At 46.1% G+C, this 17,388-nt stretch overlaps 1 protein-coding gene and 1 long non-coding RNA gene across 4 annotated transcripts in view; one reads left to right on the plus strand and one right to left on the minus strand.

Moving 5' to 3' along the window:
• The window catches only part of NFIL3 (nuclear factor, interleukin 3 regulated), a 24,637-nt gene extending 19,936 nt beyond the window's left edge, over positions 1-4,701 (minus strand). Inside the window, exon 1 of one of the 2 annotated variants that reach the window (XM_081213780.1) lies at positions 4,408-4,701. The gene's annotated coding sequence lies outside the window, so the exon portion shown is untranslated. Of the gene's footprint in view, positions 1-3,711; positions 3,733-4,407 lie in introns of those variants that run through there. The other variant, XM_081213781.1, reaches the window with a different exon arrangement.
• On the plus strand, positions 4,667-14,185 carry LOC308597852. 2 transcript variants are annotated; one of them, XR_014013206.1, is made up of 3 exons: positions 4,732-4,797; positions 6,766-6,863; positions 13,909-14,185. It is a non-coding gene; the product is annotated as an uncharacterized lncRNA (long non-coding RNA). The 2 variants fall into 2 exon arrangements; XR_014013205.1 differs by lacking the exon at positions 6,766-6,863 and having other exon boundaries at positions 4,667-4,797.
• Positions 14,186-17,388: the final 3,203 nt, after the last annotated feature.

Consider the following 17,388-nt stretch of genomic DNA (forward strand, 5'->3'; position numbering starts at 1 on the left):
GGTTAGGGGGCGCAAATCCATGGGTTAGGGGGCGCAAATTACTTGCCTTGCCCCGGGTGCTGACAACCCACGCTACGCCACTGGCTGGAAGCGTCTCTCCAGATTATCAGACAAGCGGCTCTCCACAGATGCCCTGCCACTGTATTACAGCCCTTCATTTCTTCCTTCCACCAGTAGAATACAGTTGTTTTGAAATCATGGGAATGCTTTGACTTGGGCAACACACATAACTAGACTAACTGCTGCCATACTTAGTCCCCAGCCCTTTAGGGCCTAACCCCCAGGATTTGCCTGGCCCTCGGCACACTAAGGCTGTGTATACGCTAAAGATTAAAGTTGAAGCACATTGCTTCTCTCAAAGGATTCTGGGCACTGTAGTTCACCCCTTACCAGGTTACAACTCCTGGCAACTCTTAACAAACTACAGTGTAGGGCTGGGCAATGTATCGATGCATCGTCCAAAATCTGTTTGGAGTCCACATTGTGGTAACAGTTTCATAATATTTGGCATGGAGATATCTTGTGAATAGCAATGTGTGTGTGCGTGCGCTATGTAAAAATATGCAATGTGAGAAAAAGCGTGAAGCCGGTCTTCGCTTCTCTGATTCCTGCCACCCCTGTTGCTCTGTGCAAAATAACAGTTGCAACACAATGTTAAAGGTAAGTAAAAATGTATCCGTTTTAGACTCCTAAGTAGTAGCAGTTGCCCAGACATTGCCCCATTCACCACTACAAAGTTTTTTGAGACATCAGGATGTATCGGTACATCCAATAAACAGCTGGTGATAAATCACGATGTTGAAAACTGGACATTGCTCAGCCCTACTACAGTGTCCAACATGCTTTGAGAGAAAGTGTGCGTTTTAAAGGTGAAGTATGCAGACAACCTTCATGACCTGGGAGTAAGTTCTACTCAACACAAGTACCATGCATAGGGCAGGAATTACCTCTGAGTAAAAATGCACTAAAGTGTGCCGGCAAAGCTTGTTTTCCTGGCAGCAGTTAGCAATAATTACTTTATAGCTACTGTAAAAAAACAAAACCCAGCAGCACTCTTGAATATGCAGGGAAATTATCAAACTAATAACACCATTGGCAACAGTAGTTAAATCCTATTCTTTCTGGAAATGCCACCTACAGTATCCCCTCCTCACTTTTTTTTTTTGAGGGGGGGGTAAGAATCTGCCAATGGATATGAGCCTCATCACACATCCCTATTGTTTTAACAAGTAATTATTCCACCTCCAGTAAGCACCCCTTACAGGAATTAATGCTGCCCCCATAACAATGACCTGGTTAAGAAGTCTGAATTGTGGGAAATCTCCGAGGAAAGGCTTGGGCCAAGGAAAGGGGAAGGGGGGCTGGGGTTTTTGTGTTTTTACTTAGAAGCCACTGTGCTATAGGGGAGCTAACACAGGCATCCTTTATACACACGATGGGGTGTTTGGGACTTTTCCACAGAGTTTACATGAAAGGTAATGAGCGCGCGCGCAAACGCCCATACGCAAGAGCAAAAAATCTGGAGAGAAAACTCGCCAGCCAATTGCGCCCAAGGAGGGGCGGCATTCCGGGCTGCCCAAGGAGGCGCAAAAGCGGACGGGGTCGCCGTCAAACACGCGCGCGCCCAACCTTCGCTCTGTTTCGGGAGGAAACGTGAGAGCTGCCAGCTCCGTTGCCAAGTCTGGAGGGGCGGAGAGAAAGCGGGGCCCGGGAGGGTGGAGAAGCCAGAGCGAGGAACTCTTGGGCCCGCCCCCCGTCGTTGCAACAGCGAGTACACACACTACGTGACTGGAGCCGCATCCCTCCCCGGGGCCAGCTTGTTCTGCTCGCGCTCCCTGTCCGTGCAAAACGACCGCTCTCCTGCCTTATTTACTCCTCTCGCCGACTCAGCTCCAGCCCGCCTGCCTCCTCCTCTTGTGCGCCCTCTCTCCCCGCCTCACTCCCCGGAGCTCTGCCTCGCCTTCTCTCCACCCCCACCCCCCCCCTTCGCAGAACAAAGGAATGCAAAGCGCGGCGGCAGCGCCATCCAGGCCCCTTCCAACGCGCGCTCCGGCCCCAGTCATAACAACCAACGCCTAAGGCGGCTCGGGCGGCAGGCGGGCAGGCAGCGCAAGCTCCCTCGTTGCCCGACGCCCCCGGCCTCGGAGGAGAGCCGGGCTTTCCGGCGTCCAGAAGGAGTTCTTCCCCTCCCGTCTCTGCACCTCTTAGCTGTCCTCTGGACGCACAAACGCACCCGAATTACGCGCCGGTTACTTCTAAGGGGTCGCAGTGGGACCCTTGTTAATCTGGGCAAGAGCTCTGACTCGAATGCAGAAAGACCTCGGTCTCTGTCTCTCTCTCTCTCTCTCTCATTAAGAGCCACTAGCAGAAAATCAACAATTGTCGAACCCGATTTTGCGCTCCTCGCCACCCCCACCCCCGCGCAAACCTTGGATTTCTGAACCTCCTTATATTTTTAGAGTGATTCAGCATCAGGATTTCTCTCCCCCTCCCCCCCTTTTTTTGGAAAAAGCAAGACCCCACCCCCACCCCGGCGCAGACGGGTTTAATAGTTGCAAAGCGACACGATTGCGAGAGTGGCATAGATTTCGATCGCACGCTGGGATTCTGGCCATCTGAAATGTGCTACTGACCTAAATCGGGCTGGGCATTGTTGTTGGGTGTGTGTTTTGCAACGTTACGCCGACCGTCACATATGTTGAAATAAAGACTCCGCACCCCGCGCGCGCCCTCCCCCTCCGCCCCCCGCGCCAGCCCGTCGTTCTTGGTTGCAAATTGCAGGGGCTACGACGAGATCAGAGGCACCTCTCACTTTTTCCCGAAATGCGTAACAAGCTTGTGTATATATAAGCTTATGTATGTATGTATATATATCTCTATGGAGGAGGGTGAATCATGCACGAAAGCCAACACCTACCAAGCCACTTGATGTGTGAGCGAAATGCCTGCCTAAAAATACCAGCCTTATCAAAACGTCTCCCAAGGCGTGGAGTTGAAAACGCCAGCAAATGTCCTTGAACGTCTATTTGCACAGCTCTGGAGAAAAGACCAGAAATAGCCCACGGAGCCACAATTGCTCAAATGTGATAGGGCTAAATATAGACGTGCACAATTTTCGTTTTAAGGGACGTGGCACACATTCAACAAGCCGAGCTGCCTTTCTCCAACTTACGCAGCAGCGATCTACTTTCCGACAGGGGAGGGAGATGCAAGAGGGATGACTTTGGAAATCGTGGTTTTATTTTAAGGCCGAGATTGCTCTAGTTTCTTTGTGGCGAGATTTATCAAAGCGCGTAATTAGCTGCCTAACCTGGCCGCCAGCGAATGCCGTGGTTGCATAATGCAACATTTCCAGGAACGATCAGGAAACGCAGCGCCTGAAAACCAGCTGCCAAGAGGGAGCAAAAGGCACGGGCCAATATAAACTGAATTATCTCCCCCACACACACACACACACACATACACATAACATACATCAGAACAGCCCCGAATCAGGCGATTGTTACGTGTATACCTTTCTCTAGCAGCTTCAAAGAATGCAGCGTAAGGAATAAACAAGGAATCTCACGCGCAGCACCAGTTCATCATGGGGCTTTTTTTTATTCTAAAAAATGAGACCTTCTCTAAGAGATCCAGAAATAGATGAGATGTGTAAATGGGGACCGTATTCCCTAACGCTGCACCAAAATTACCAAAGCATTGCACGCTCACCTCCTCTCTGAAGCGCTCGCCAATAACTCGCCGTGGACCGATTATGCAATGCGCGGAGATGAAATAACAAGCCCCGCCAGCCCCTCGGGCGCTTCAGATACTCCCCAGGGGGAAACGGGCGCGTTTCAAAGAACTCTTCTTCCAAGGCGCATGCCACTATTAACGAGGCATTTTCCTAATCCTTTGCTGCCCGTCAACGATTCCTTCAGCCAACCCTCCCATCCATGCCCTCGCTTACCATCCATCTCCCCACCCCCACCCCCACCAATCCCTGCTCATACAAGAAGGAATGGTGGCAAGATCTCTGAGCTTCAAGATCTCTGAGCTTTCCTCCAGCTCCCCAATCCCGATTTCCCTCCACCCCGGAGGAGGCATCTTATTATGTAAGAGCAGCGCCGAGCTCTGAGCCAGCCGAGCCGGGGAAGCTGCTCCGAGAGGGGCTGCAATCAAAGCGGCCGCCTTCAGGAGGCGAGTCCCGGCGCTGACGTGCCAGAGGGCGAGAAAAGTTACTGCTAGGTAGACGGGCGCATGGAGAGGGTCGAATTTCTCCGACGAACCCGTGTCTAGAGAAGGGTAAACGCACACCAGGACAGAGTGAGTCTCGTCGGGAAAGGACCGAGGGAAGGTAGGCGGGGTAGGGGGGGGGAGAAGGACCCCCTTCAGACGAGCAATTTCCCCGACGGAAGCTTCCTGTACCTGGGCAAGCTGCTCGGGCCGAGAGGGGCCGAGCGCGCGCCTTGCTCGCCGGAGATCCCGTCGGCATCTGCTTCCCGTCGGAGCCGGTCGCTTTGGAGAGGGGCCGAGAGGCGAGCAGGTCCTTGACTACAACCAGGCAGGGAGAGCAGGGGCCAGGCAGGCAGAGAGAGAGAGAGAGAGAGACCCTCGCAGCAGGAGCAGCCCGAAGACGTCCTTCCCGTCGCGCGTCAGGAGGAGAATGTGCGCTCGGGAGAGAGTGGAGAAGCCGGGCGCAGCCGAGGAACGCGCCTTCTGCCGACGACGCAGCCGACGCCGCTGGAGAGAGATCTGTGTTAGTAGGTCAATACTGTACGCTCCTCACAACGCACACTCCTCATGCCAGCTTGGGCGGTGAGTGGCGGCTGCCGGGCCCCAATCGGAGCTCTCCGCTTTCCCGGGAACGGCCAATGGATGCGCCCGGAGTGGGGGGGAAGGGACAAGGGCAGGGCCAGACTCGAAGTGAACCCCCTTCCCTGCTCCGCCCTTTCTTCCTCTCGCTCTCTTCTCGGACGCTTCCCCTCCCTCGATGTGTTTGTGTGTGCGTTACAGTGGATGTGCGCGCTGCTGGGTATTGCATAACTAGGCGAAACTGGGGGGTGGGGTGGGGGTGAGAGAGAGGAGGAGGAGGAGGGAGAAAGGAGAAAGCTGCTGGCATTTACGTAATGGCCCAATGGAGAGCCGGAGAGGCCGGAGTGAAGGTGGAGACTCTGCCTCCTGCTTGTCGCTGGGCTCCCAGGTTGGCGCTGCAACGCCCTGGGCAGGGTTGTGGGTCGCATTGCAGGACGCCGGTGGGTCGGAGCCACCCACCCCGATTGCAACATAAAAGGAAAGCCCCGGCAGCTGCTGCGCTCCTTGAACGTCCGCGCGAGGGAGTCGCTGAACTCGCTGCCAACGCGCGCGCGTAGAAATATGTGATCGCCAAGTATTTCCGTCTATTTCAGAAAATCGCCAAGTGTTTCAGCCGCGAGATGTTGGAAACGGAATTGCGAAAAGCTGCGGCGGAGGGAAGGGAAAGAGATGCCCATCTGTGTGTATGGGCGGGGGGGGGGGAGAATTATGCTTTGCGTTTTCAGAGGTCAAGGTGGAAATAGTAAATAGACAGGAATAGATGTTGGCTTGCAAAACAAGGCAGCTCTCAGGGCTGGTAATACACACAGTTGCCATCTAAAGGGGCATTTTCTGTAGAACTGTTCAGTCCAGAGTCTAAAATTCCACCATCGTGTAAAATGGGTGGGTGTTGGATAGGGGCATGTAGCAAGGTATATCTCTTTGATACTGGTTCTGCTTCCCATCGTGTGAAAGAAAAATGTTAGCTCCAGAAGCAATCGACCAAAACGAGAGCAAATGGAGCTTTTGTTTTATATTCTGATCCTTCTGTTTAACATCTAAACTAAGTTTAAAAAGGAATCCAAATGTCACTACCTAGAATATTGGCGCATGTGTCTGTAAACACAAGAGAGAAATTATATTGCAAGTGAGAAATTATATTGCGCAAGATGCTGCAATGCATGGTTTATCATTATCAATGCATATTTGCCACCAAGGCAGGGCAGATGGGTAATCTGCCAGTGAATTAGGTTTACCTTTGGTGACCAAAGAAGCCTACTGAAGATAGACTGCTTGGTGTGTTTCCTGCTGTTATGTCAGCTGGCACTTTATGCTACAGGCGAAAAAGCCTATAATGTATGCATGAGAGTAGACCTAGCGTCTTTATTCAGTGAACTACAAGGATGAAGGATTCTGCTAATTTAAGTTCCACTGACCTAATTTCTCGCAACACAGCCATTACATTTGCAGAATGAAAACATTAACACATCACTGAGCTAGGAAATCAATGCATAGTGTTAATTTTGTGATAGGATCCTTTTTTTTCTCCCTTGAAAAAGGGGGGGGCAGATGAAACCGCAATCTGCTATGGTTGTACAGTGAATCATTCACTAAAGTGCAAAAAGATAGTCTACAAAACAAGATGGTGTCATCTGGGCCTGCATTACTGTTAACTTTCCATTTTGAAAAATGTCATAAAGCAAAAAACACCCCATATTTGGAGCCTTGTTTGCATGAGCAATGCAAGATTCCTCCGCCCAGTCTTGGGGCTTCGCCACTCCCACTGGGGCATGGCTTGCAGAAGTTCAATACAACCCCAGAACATTAAGGAAAGCATGGCAGTTGGAGTTGAAGGGTTGCTTGTGGCAACCTGAAAGGGACTACATATTGAATGAGCAGGAACAGACAGCCCCTTTTGGACCCACAAATCTTGTGCATGAAGTTAACTGCAAATCTATTTTGAGTGATGCTTTTGTACATCTTTGTGTTTAGAGAATGACTCATGAAGGCACTAACTTCCATCATGGGATCTGGCATGTGAATCACTACCATGAATTACTAAGAATTGTGTAGACGAGGGATTGGAACCGGTATGTGAAGCTTCAGCATTCTCAGTTACTAGTGCAAATCAATCCCAAATGATGTTTAGTATTTGATTACCGTATTTTGGACGCATAGGTTTAGCTGACACCAGTCAGGCCATTCAACCTCTTAAACAGCATTGCACTGGGGAAAAGTCATTATTTTAAGCAAGGGGTTTCGTTTCTTTTCTGTAGTTTAGCATAAAGCAGCCTTGCCACTAATGCCTTATAAAAAAGCATGGTTAGACCAGCTCATTAGGACTAACTGATGGTGACTCTGCATGGCAGGGGAAGCATGCCATCTTCTTCCTCTCTCCCAGCCTAATGTTCCTCCCACCAGCTGCTATGACACGGGTGGCACTGTGGTCTAAACCACCAAGCCTCTTGGGCTTGCTGCTCAGAAGGTCAGCGGTTCGAATCCCCACGACGGAGTGAGTTCCTGTTGCTCTGTCCCAGCTCCTGCCAACCTAGCAGTTCGAAAGCATGCCAGTGCAAGTAGATAAAGAGGTACCACCGTGGCAGGAAGGTAAATGGCATTTCCGTGTGCTCAGGATTCCATCACAGTGTTCTGTTGTGCCAGAAGTGGTTTAGTCATGCCAGACACATGACCCAGAAAGCTGTCTGTGGACAAACGCCGGCTCCCTTGGCCTGAAAGCGAGATGAATGCCATAACCCCATCATCACCTTTGACTGGACTTAACCATCCGGGGTCCTTTAACTTTAGCTATGAAAATGGTGGCTGCAGATCTACAATTCCTTTTGCTGCAGCCAACATTTGCCCCTAGAACCATCACCTCCAGGACTAGTCAGAAGGCTGCAAAAGCATCCCTTGACTGACTTTCAACAGGAGCACGTTATTTGGCAGTAAAATAAATAAATAATCTGATGCCCCTGTGGTGCCTGCCGGACCTTAAATTTAGTTCTGCCTAAAGAAGGATAGAAAAGATGCAGCCTAACAGAAACCAGCAAAACTGTGCGAAAGGATGTTGTAATCAAACTAATGGAAATCATACTGAAGCTTCATACAAATGTAGCATTGTATATACCATGTAGCATTTACTTTCGAGTCTCTTCATGAAAACGATATGCTGAGCTGATACCAATATTTATAACTAGAGAACATCATGGATTTATGTCACATATGTATCGTGTCTCAAATATTTAGTGTATTAGTAGGACGTGGCTGGCGCTGTGGGTAAAACCTCAGCGCCTAGGACTTGCCGATCGTCAGGTCGGCGGTTCGAATCCCCGCGGCGGGGTACGCTCCCATTGCTCGGTCCCAGCGCCTGCCAACCTAGCAGTTCGAAAGCACCCCCGGGTGCAAGTAGATAAATAGGGACCGCTTACTGGCGGGAAGGTAAACGGCGTTTCCGTGTGCTGCGCTGGCTCGCCAGATGCAGCTTGTCACGCTGACCACGTGACCCGGAAGTGTCTCCGGACAGCGCTGGCCCCCGGCCTCTTAAGTGAGATGGGCGCACAACCCTAGAGTCGGACATGACTGGCCCGTACGGGCAAGGGTACCTTTACCTTTACCTTTAGTAGTAGTAGTAGTATTTATTGAATTCATATACTGCCTTATACCTTGGCGTCTCAGGACTGTTCACAGAATAAAATCAAGATATAAAACCACAAAATACATAATAAAAATAAAACAACAACCCAATAGCCCCCCCCCCAAGAAACACATTTTAAAAGGGCATAGGATGTCAATCAGATCAACCAACGGCCTGCTTAAAAAGGAATGTTTTTGCCTGGCGCCTAAAGGTGTATCATGAAGGCACCAGGTGAACTTCCCTGGAGAGAGCATTTCACAGATGGGGGCCACTGCAGAAAAGGCCCTGTTCTCGTGTTGCCACCCTGTGGACCTCTTGAGGAGGAGGCACATGAAAGAGGGTCTCTGAAGATGGTCTCAGGGTCCGGGTAGGTTCATATGGAAAGAGGCAGTCCTTGAGGAATTGCGGCCCTGAGCCGTTTAAGGCTTTATAGGTCAAAACCAGCACTTTGAATTGGGCCCAGAAACTAATTGGTAGGCAGTGCTGTTGGACCAGCATCTGTGCAATATGCTCAAACTGTCTTGCACCAGTGAGCAACCTGGCAGCTGAATTCTGCACTAGCTGAAGTTTCCAAACCATCTTTAGAGGCAGCCGTACGTATAGCGCATTACAGTAATCTAACCTTGAGGTTACCAAACCACAGACAACAGTAGTTAGGCTATCCTTGTCCAGATAGGGGCGTAGCTGGGCCACCAGCTGAAGCTGATGGAAGGCACTCTGGGCCACTGAGGCCACCTGAGCCTCGAGTGACAGCAAAGGATCCAGGAGTACCCCCAAGCTACGAACCTGCTCCTTCAGAGGAAGTGCAACTCCATCAAGAGCAAGCGACCTCCCAGCCATCTGGTCTAGGGAACCACCCACTAACAGTGTCTGTGTCTTATCTGGATTGAGCTTCAGTTTGTAGGCTCTCATCCAGTCCATTACCGAGGCAAGACACTGGTATTAAAATGACTGAAGGTAACCAATTTTCTCAGGAAATCCCCTAACAAAAATGATTCCTAGCATTATGGAATAAGAAGATGTACGGCTCAAAATAGCATTCATTGCATGCAGCCAACTGGAAATTGACCTAGTCTAAAAGTTGTTAATAGGATTAAACATAGCATCAGTCCAGATCTGGGACACTGCTAAAGCCAAATGGGTACTGTTTGTACTCTTAATGTATATTTACTAGTAGCAAGCCGAAATAAATTGATGGTTACATTGTAACTGAACCCAGTGTACATGAGGCAATACTTGTTTACTGGTCTGCTGAGTGTGAAGAAACATCAAACATTGCACAATAACTGCACAGAATGAAAAAGGAAACCCTGTATCTATTGATATGCGCTCTCCGCTTCCCCAAGCGTGAAAAATTTCCTTTTGGATAAGAAAGCACAAGGGACATATGGTGGATTTGTGATACCTACAAAATATACATATAAGAGAGCATCCAGACTGAGGGGACTAAGTTGCAAAGTAGCAACAGCACCCCAACACACAACGTGCTGGTTAATATTGGCCATCACCAGTTTAAACAGTTCAAGCTTTAGTTGATGAATCTGCTGATTCAAGTTTGCAGTTTAGTTTTTTTCTCTGGCAAAGGCAGAAACTAAAAAGAGTAAAATGAGGCATTATTCAGTGAGTAGAAATTTGGTGTTCAGCCCTCCTTTAACCAAACTCCTATTTTACCTCAGCCTCTGGACACCTGCTGAATTCACGTGTGCTGAATTTTTCAATTTTCAAATTCCAAAAATGGTGGGTGCTAAAAAGTTGTTGTATCATGACTTGGGAATTCAAAATATATTTTAGTTAAATTGGTATAAATCGGTATAATTTAGTGTTGCTTGATAAGTAAAATGTGCATAGAAATCATTAAAAATGATTGCAAAGTTCTTGCACTTATATATTAATATATTTATTTATTATTATTATTATAATTATTTAGCATTACCTGACATTTTCAGAAGGTAAAGTTGAAATTCTTTGGTTTTCCAAAAGCAGTTTATGTGCTTCTTCCCCAAACATTGACTTACCAAGCTAAATACTGTCCAATCACAAATATAATAGCAGATTTGAATTCCTCACACCCAGATACATATTTTTTTAAGACCCCTTATGGGAGAAATTTGCAAAAAAACAACAACAAACAAACAAACAAACAAACCACCCCCTAAATGTGGTGGACAATGCTGATATTGAGTCACCAGAGGGTCAATAGTTTTTAACATTTAACGTGGCAGTGGCGAATTGTGTCTGGTTATTAAAGTTGTATGTTTGCTTTTCATTGGTCCACCCTGAATTTACAAACCTTTAAACCTCACAAATCATTTAGCCATGTAATTCTCCGGGAATTACAAACTCAAGACGAACAAAGGTTTGCAGCGCTGAACTGCAGTAATTAAGTGCTTTTGAATTTGCACCTAAATGTTTGGCTTTCTTTCACCCTTGACCACCGGAGTAAGGAAAGCAATTTGTCTAATGACGCTAGATGTGTGGAATAATTTTTAAAGAGCAAACTCATTTAATAACATTTGTTTATAAGCCAGCTATGGTGGGGAAAGCAAAGAGACTGGCTTTTAAACTGCAATAGTGGTCAGATAATCATTTGCTGGAAGCAGAGGCAGTTTTAGGGTAGCATGACTGGTTCAGCCGCAGTTGGCCGTGGTGCCACAGGGGGCGACACAAGCACAATGTCAAATTTTAGCATTACACAGAACACAGCTGAAATTTGAGAGCCCAAAACCCACCACTGCTGAAAGCTATGGGTGCCATTCAGCAGGAAGTCCCCCTGCAATAACACTCAGGAAATCGTCCTAGGATATTCTAAATTAAGTTTACCAGGCGTCCCCGTTTCCCAGGGACAGTCCGCAGATTTACAAATCAGTCCCCTGACAAAATCCTATCATTCCTACTGAATTTGAAAAGTGTCCCCAGATTCATTGAAAAAAAATCTGGTAACCTTTTTCTAAATTTTATACCCTCTTGAATTATATACCCAGTACATGGACAATAAGAATGGACTCTCCATGCCCTTACCACAGCAAAAAGACTGATACTGATGAACTGAAAAAATAAAAATGTGTTTCCCTTCTGTGATTGGATTGAAGACATACAAACTCTCAACATAGGAACAACTTGCATATAAACGCAGACTTGCCGTGGACAAATTCAATGATATTTGGAATCCATTCTTACAAACACTGTAAAAGATTAAGATCTGATGAAGTACAATAACAACTTTGTAAAGTATACAGTTATGGTTTTTTCCCTTCCCTCCTTTATTTTCCCTTCTACACGTGTGCTGTTTCCTCTCTCTCTCCCCCCCCCTCTCTCTCTCTCTCTCCCCCCCTCCCTCTCCCTCTCTTATTTACGTCTCACCAGGGACTCGGGTGGTGCTGTGGGTTAAACCACAGAGCCTAGGACTTGCTGATCAGAAGGTCGGCGGTTCGAATCCCCGTGACGGGGTGAGCTCCCATTGCTAAGTCCCTGCTCCTGCCCACCTAGCAGTTCAAAAGCACATCAAAGTGCAAGTAGATAAATAACCGCTCCGGCGGGAAGGTAAATGGCGTTTCCGTGCACTGCTCTGGTTCACCAGAAGTGGCTTAGTCATGCTGGCCACATGACCCGGAAGCTGTACACCGGCTCCCTTGGCCAATAAAGCGAGATGAGCGCCACAACCCCAGAGTTGGCCATGACTGGACCTAATGGTCAGGGTTCCCTTTACCTTTACCTTTATGTTTAGTGCACATATAATTATGTAGTTTGCTTGTTTGTTTGTTTTTTGTTTGTTTTTTGCTCAACACACAACAAAAAAGGACAATGTAAACCATAGAGAAAGTACCATCAGTCACGCCATACATAAAGAATTAATATAAATTTCATAATCCTTAAACTGTAATGGTCTCTTCTTTTTAAATCCAACTTCCCATCTACTCCATAATTCAAATTACCATTCTTTACTGCCAATACATGTTGTTACTGTCATCTCAAATCACTTCAAAATATGTTAAATCGCATAACTGATGAACAATATTGCTGGAATTATTCAAAAGCCGCTATGGATTTTAAGTCAGTATTATTAATTTTCAAATATATTTTAAATACTTCCCATTTTGAAACGAATTCTTTCCTTGGTTTGTTCTTTAGTTTTTTGGATAGGCTATCTAATTCGGCATAATCAATCATTTTTTGGATCCACTTAATTATGTACTTTTTGAACTTTCAATAAAGATGTCTGGGGTTTTTTTTTCCTTTAAAGAAATCATCCCTGGACACTTCCAAGCACTAGTGATTGAGGACACCATCCCAGATTCCCCAGATTTGACTTTCACAGCATTACCCATGATTATTAACAAGCCAGATTGACTTTGTACTCCTGGAACTTGGATGTTAATGAGTAGCTTACCCCAACCCTATTTACATGTTCATTTGAATGTGCCTACAGGAGGCTGGCAGCATTGCATCCACTTGTGTCTGTTGCTGCTTTGTGCGCACTTTTGGCCAAAGTTGGGAAAGGGTCTCCGTATGTTCAAATTGTGCCTGCACAGACTGCAATCGTGTCATCAGGAACCCTGCAAAGATTCCCCGATGGTGCAGATGAAGGCGACATATGTACGGTTTGGGCATATGAAATCTCTTTCGCACCTTCCACTAAATGTGCACCTGGACCAGGGCCAGCAAAAGCAATCTGATCCCCAGACTTAAATTCAGATGAATGTGTCAAGAGTAATCTGGAACTTGTAACAAATGTGATAGAATTGTCAAGCTGGCTAAGAAGCTCTGGTGCCAAACCAAACTGATTTCCACAGGGATGAAACCAGGATGTTTCTGTGCCTTGGTCTTGCATTGTATGTTCCTAAGAATTTTTGGCATGGAAATCTTACATTGGCATTGATAAATTAACTATATGGCATGTCCAACAGGTATATCGTGAGCTGCCGATAAATCACTGGACGTCCGTGGCAGATCACTGGTAGATCACTGGCTCCTCCCCAAAAAGCTAAACAACCTTGACCTGAACCCCTAAAAACAGGGCTTTCATTCCTAAAAAAACAACTCAACAATTTTCACCAGAACCCCCCCCCCCCCAATTGGGGTAGATCACTGCTAGCTTGTAAATATGTGAGTAGATCGTAGTCTCTTGGGAGATGGCCACCTAATGCAAGCTGAGCATTGTCTCCAATTTATCTTGAAACATTTCTCTCTTTCTTTAGCAAGAGAGTAGCCTTAGGTTGCATGAACACCATACCTTTAAAGTACGGTACGTGGCTTTCTCCAAAGAATCACGAGAACTATTGTTTACAAGGCTATAATTCCTAGTACCCTTAACCAGTGGCATAGCGTGGGGTTCACCGGGGCAGTTCCCTGGGTGCAAAATTGTTAGGGGTGCAAAAATTAGACACCCGGTGCCGCCTCTGTGCGCTTCCATCACTGGGCTCTGTTAAAAACGGCTTCTCCATGCAAACCAGGAAGTAACCTCTCCAGACAACAGAATGACTCTTCTTTTCTGATCTTTGCAGCTGCAATCTCCTGGGTGACCCAGATGCCATTTGGCAGTTGAATGTGCATGAATACTCCGTCCATTTCTCCCACATCCCCCCACGTCTGCACGGTCCCGGACACTGGCAACCCATGCTATACCACTATCTATAGTTCCCTGGATTCTTAGCGGGATGTCATGTGTTTTGAATGTATGGTGTTTCCACAGCCTTATTCAGACAACATATCCATGATTATGGATTGTGGAAGAGCAGACTCATGCATGTGCTGACACACACACAAACAAGCACACTGATATTTATACATCCATTAGAAACTGTATGCTGTATGTTATAACGATGGTACCTAACACCGAGTAAATTGGCAAAAATGTATAAATCAGAATCAAATAAGTGTTGGAAATGTAAAGAGAAAGAAAGTTCTTTTTATCATATGTGGTGGTCTTGTTAAAGCTTACTGGGAAATTATATATAATGAATTGAAAAAGATGTTTAAAATAATGTTTGAAAATAAAACCCAGAAGCCTTTGTTTTGGGAATTATAGGGACAGAACTATGCAAACTGCATAGAAATTTATTCATGTATGCGACTACAGCAACAAGAATGTTACTTGCCCAAAAATGGAAAGAAGAAGTCCCAGCAAAAGAAGAATGGATACAAAAACTTATGGAATATGCAGAAATGGCAAAACTTACTGGAAAAATAAGAAATCAAGGTAACAAACTTTTTAAAAAGGAATAGAAATGGTTTATTGATATTTACAAATAAACTGTAAACAGATAAGAACATTGGCAGGATTATTGTAATAACCTGTAGTTTTATAAGAGTATATATTTAAAGTAGATGAATAAATGAGCAAAATTAAGTTAATTTGGAATATGCAGAAAATATAAGAAAGAAATTTAAGGAACGACAGAAAGAGGGGGAAGAAAGTCAAGTTTTGATATGTCAAAATGATTGTAAAATTATTGAAATGTATAAAACTGAAAATTATAAAGGAAGGAAAAGAAAGAAAGAAAGAAAGAAAGAAAGAAAGAAAGAAAGAAAGAAAGAAAGAATCTATGCTCACAGCTTTGGACAAACCTACCATCACTCTTCTTATCCCTGCACCCCATCCCTGCATTCATTTCCACAGAAACATTATTTGTATTGGGGTAGCATAAAATGAGTCATCCTGATTCACTTTGAAGTAACGCTATGTATATGACATACTTTCATAGGACTTCATGCTTGATGCACCTAAGATGTAGAGCTCAGTTTGAGTCACAGCTCTCTATTACTTATAAACATAGAATTGTAGACATGGAAGGGACCACAAGGGTCATCGAGTTGAACCTCCTGAAATGCAGGAAACATTTGCCCAATGTGGGGTTCGAACCCATAACCCTGAGATTAATAACCCCCTGCTCTACCAACTGAGCTATCTCAGTAGTTTGCTTTCAGGTGTCAATGTTTCGGAAGTCAGACTGAAAAATGAGCATGAGATTGAATTGGAGCTTGTTCATTGAATACCCACCGTCACCTATCTGATCAGGGATGAAAGATTGGGGAGAAATTATGCTGGATCAGGGCATAACTTCACAGCAGGTTTGATACCCCAGGTGTTTGGGAAATGTAGCACCACACTACTGCTTCCACTGCTCTTTTTATGTAATGCCAGTGGTGTGCTTTGAACAGTGGAATGGCACAATCCTTGCCCAATGAGCAATATAAGACAGGGATGCGGGTGATCTAAACCCCTGAGCCGCTTGGGCTTGCCGATCGGAAGGTCGGAGGTTCGAAACCATGCAATGGAGTGAGCTCCCATGGCTCTGTCCCAGCTCCTGCCAACCTAGCAGTTTGAAAGCACAGCAGCGTGAGTAAATAAATAAGTGCCTCTGCAGCAGGAAGGGAAAACTGTTTCTGTGCGCTCTGGTTTCCATCACGGTGTCCCGTTGCATCAGAAGCTACTGTTAGGTCCATCATGAGACGTCCACCAGCTTCCAAACATGAATACCAGCAGTCTTCAAGCTAGCAAACTTGCCTTATTATCGCTCCATAGCATCCCACTGCCAGAGGATTGCCTCCTTCCATTCACCAGTTTGCCTCCTCCACGTGGAAGAAACCTGGGCAGTGCTGAATGTCACATCCATTGTCAGGTGTGTCCTGCTGGAAATAGAAAATGGCTTTCCCCTTGGCTTGACTTTATATCCACTCAGTTGCCAAGTGCTTTTGTGACATCACAAGAAACCCACAGCCAATGGCAACAGCTGGGGAGGCATCATCTTCATTGCTTTGAGCCTCACAACGGCGGGTGCACTTATCAGTGATTGGGTGCTTGTTTATTTGGGAAGGAGGTGGCACTGTGGTCTAAACCACTGAGCCTCTTGGGCTTGCCAATCAGAAGGTTGACAGTTCAAAACCGGGGTGAGCTCCCATTGCTCTGTCCCAGCTCCTGCCAACCTAACAGACTAAAAGCATGCCAGTGCAAGTACATACATACATAGGTACCGTGGCAGCAGGAAGGTAAACAGCATTTTCATATGCTCTGGTTTCCGTCATGGTGTCCCGTTGTGCCAGAAGTGGTTTAGTCATGCTGGCCACATGACCCGGAAAGCTGTCTGTGGACAAATGCCAGCTCCCTTGGCCTGAAAGCAAGATGAGAGCCACCATCCCATAGTTGCCTTTGACTGGACTTACCTGTCCAGGGGTCCTTTACCTTTACCTATAAGACAGGGATGGAGGAGGGCCCTGAAACACACTCAATTAGTGGAATAGAAGCGGGTTAGGCAGGGTTAATGTGGTCCTCGAAAGACTTTCCTAAAGGAATCCACCTGGATGGAAAGGGATTTGAGATTGCCTAGCAAAAACAAATGGGAAGGCTAATTCCAACTAAAAGTGGAAGTGAGGCTGCCATATATCCAGAAGAGATCTGACAGACTTGTTTACTTTCTTTTTTCCTTTTGGTTTAACTGATTCATTTAATTTTGTTCAATATTTTGCTGGCAGTGTAGTGGCACTGTTCCATTTTCTTCAATCTGTGACTCAGAGGAAGTGCTGGGAATAGAGATGGAAAGAAACCAAAAAGCTATACGGTAGATAGTATTGGTTTGTGTGTGTGTGTTTCTCTTCATCCCCACCATTGGATTAGAGGCAGAGGTCCCTTGTTCCCTTAGCAAGGAGCTGTATTGGTGCCCCCCAACGAAAAAAAAATCCTTTACCACAAGAGCCACAGTAGAAATTACTGGTGGAAATGTAAGGTAGTAAAAGAATTTTGGGAAATGATATATAATGAGTTGAAAAAAATGTGTAAAATAACTTATTCTTAAAATAACCCCCCGAAGCCTTCCTTTTAGGAATTCTAGGTGCTGAAATCCCAAGGGAGCAGAAAAGACTATTTATGTATGAGACCACAGCTGTGTGGATGTTATTGGCCCACAGATGGAAAGAAGATAAAGTCCCTACCAGAGAAGAATGACAGACAAAGTTGATGGATTATGCCGAAATGGCAAAAATGACCG

The sequence above is a fragment of the Podarcis bocagei genome (genome assembly GCF_964188305.1).
Source record: "Podarcis bocagei genome assembly, chromosome: 11".
Taxonomy (NCBI): Eukaryota; Metazoa; Chordata; class Lepidosauria; order Squamata; family Lacertidae; genus Podarcis; species Podarcis bocagei.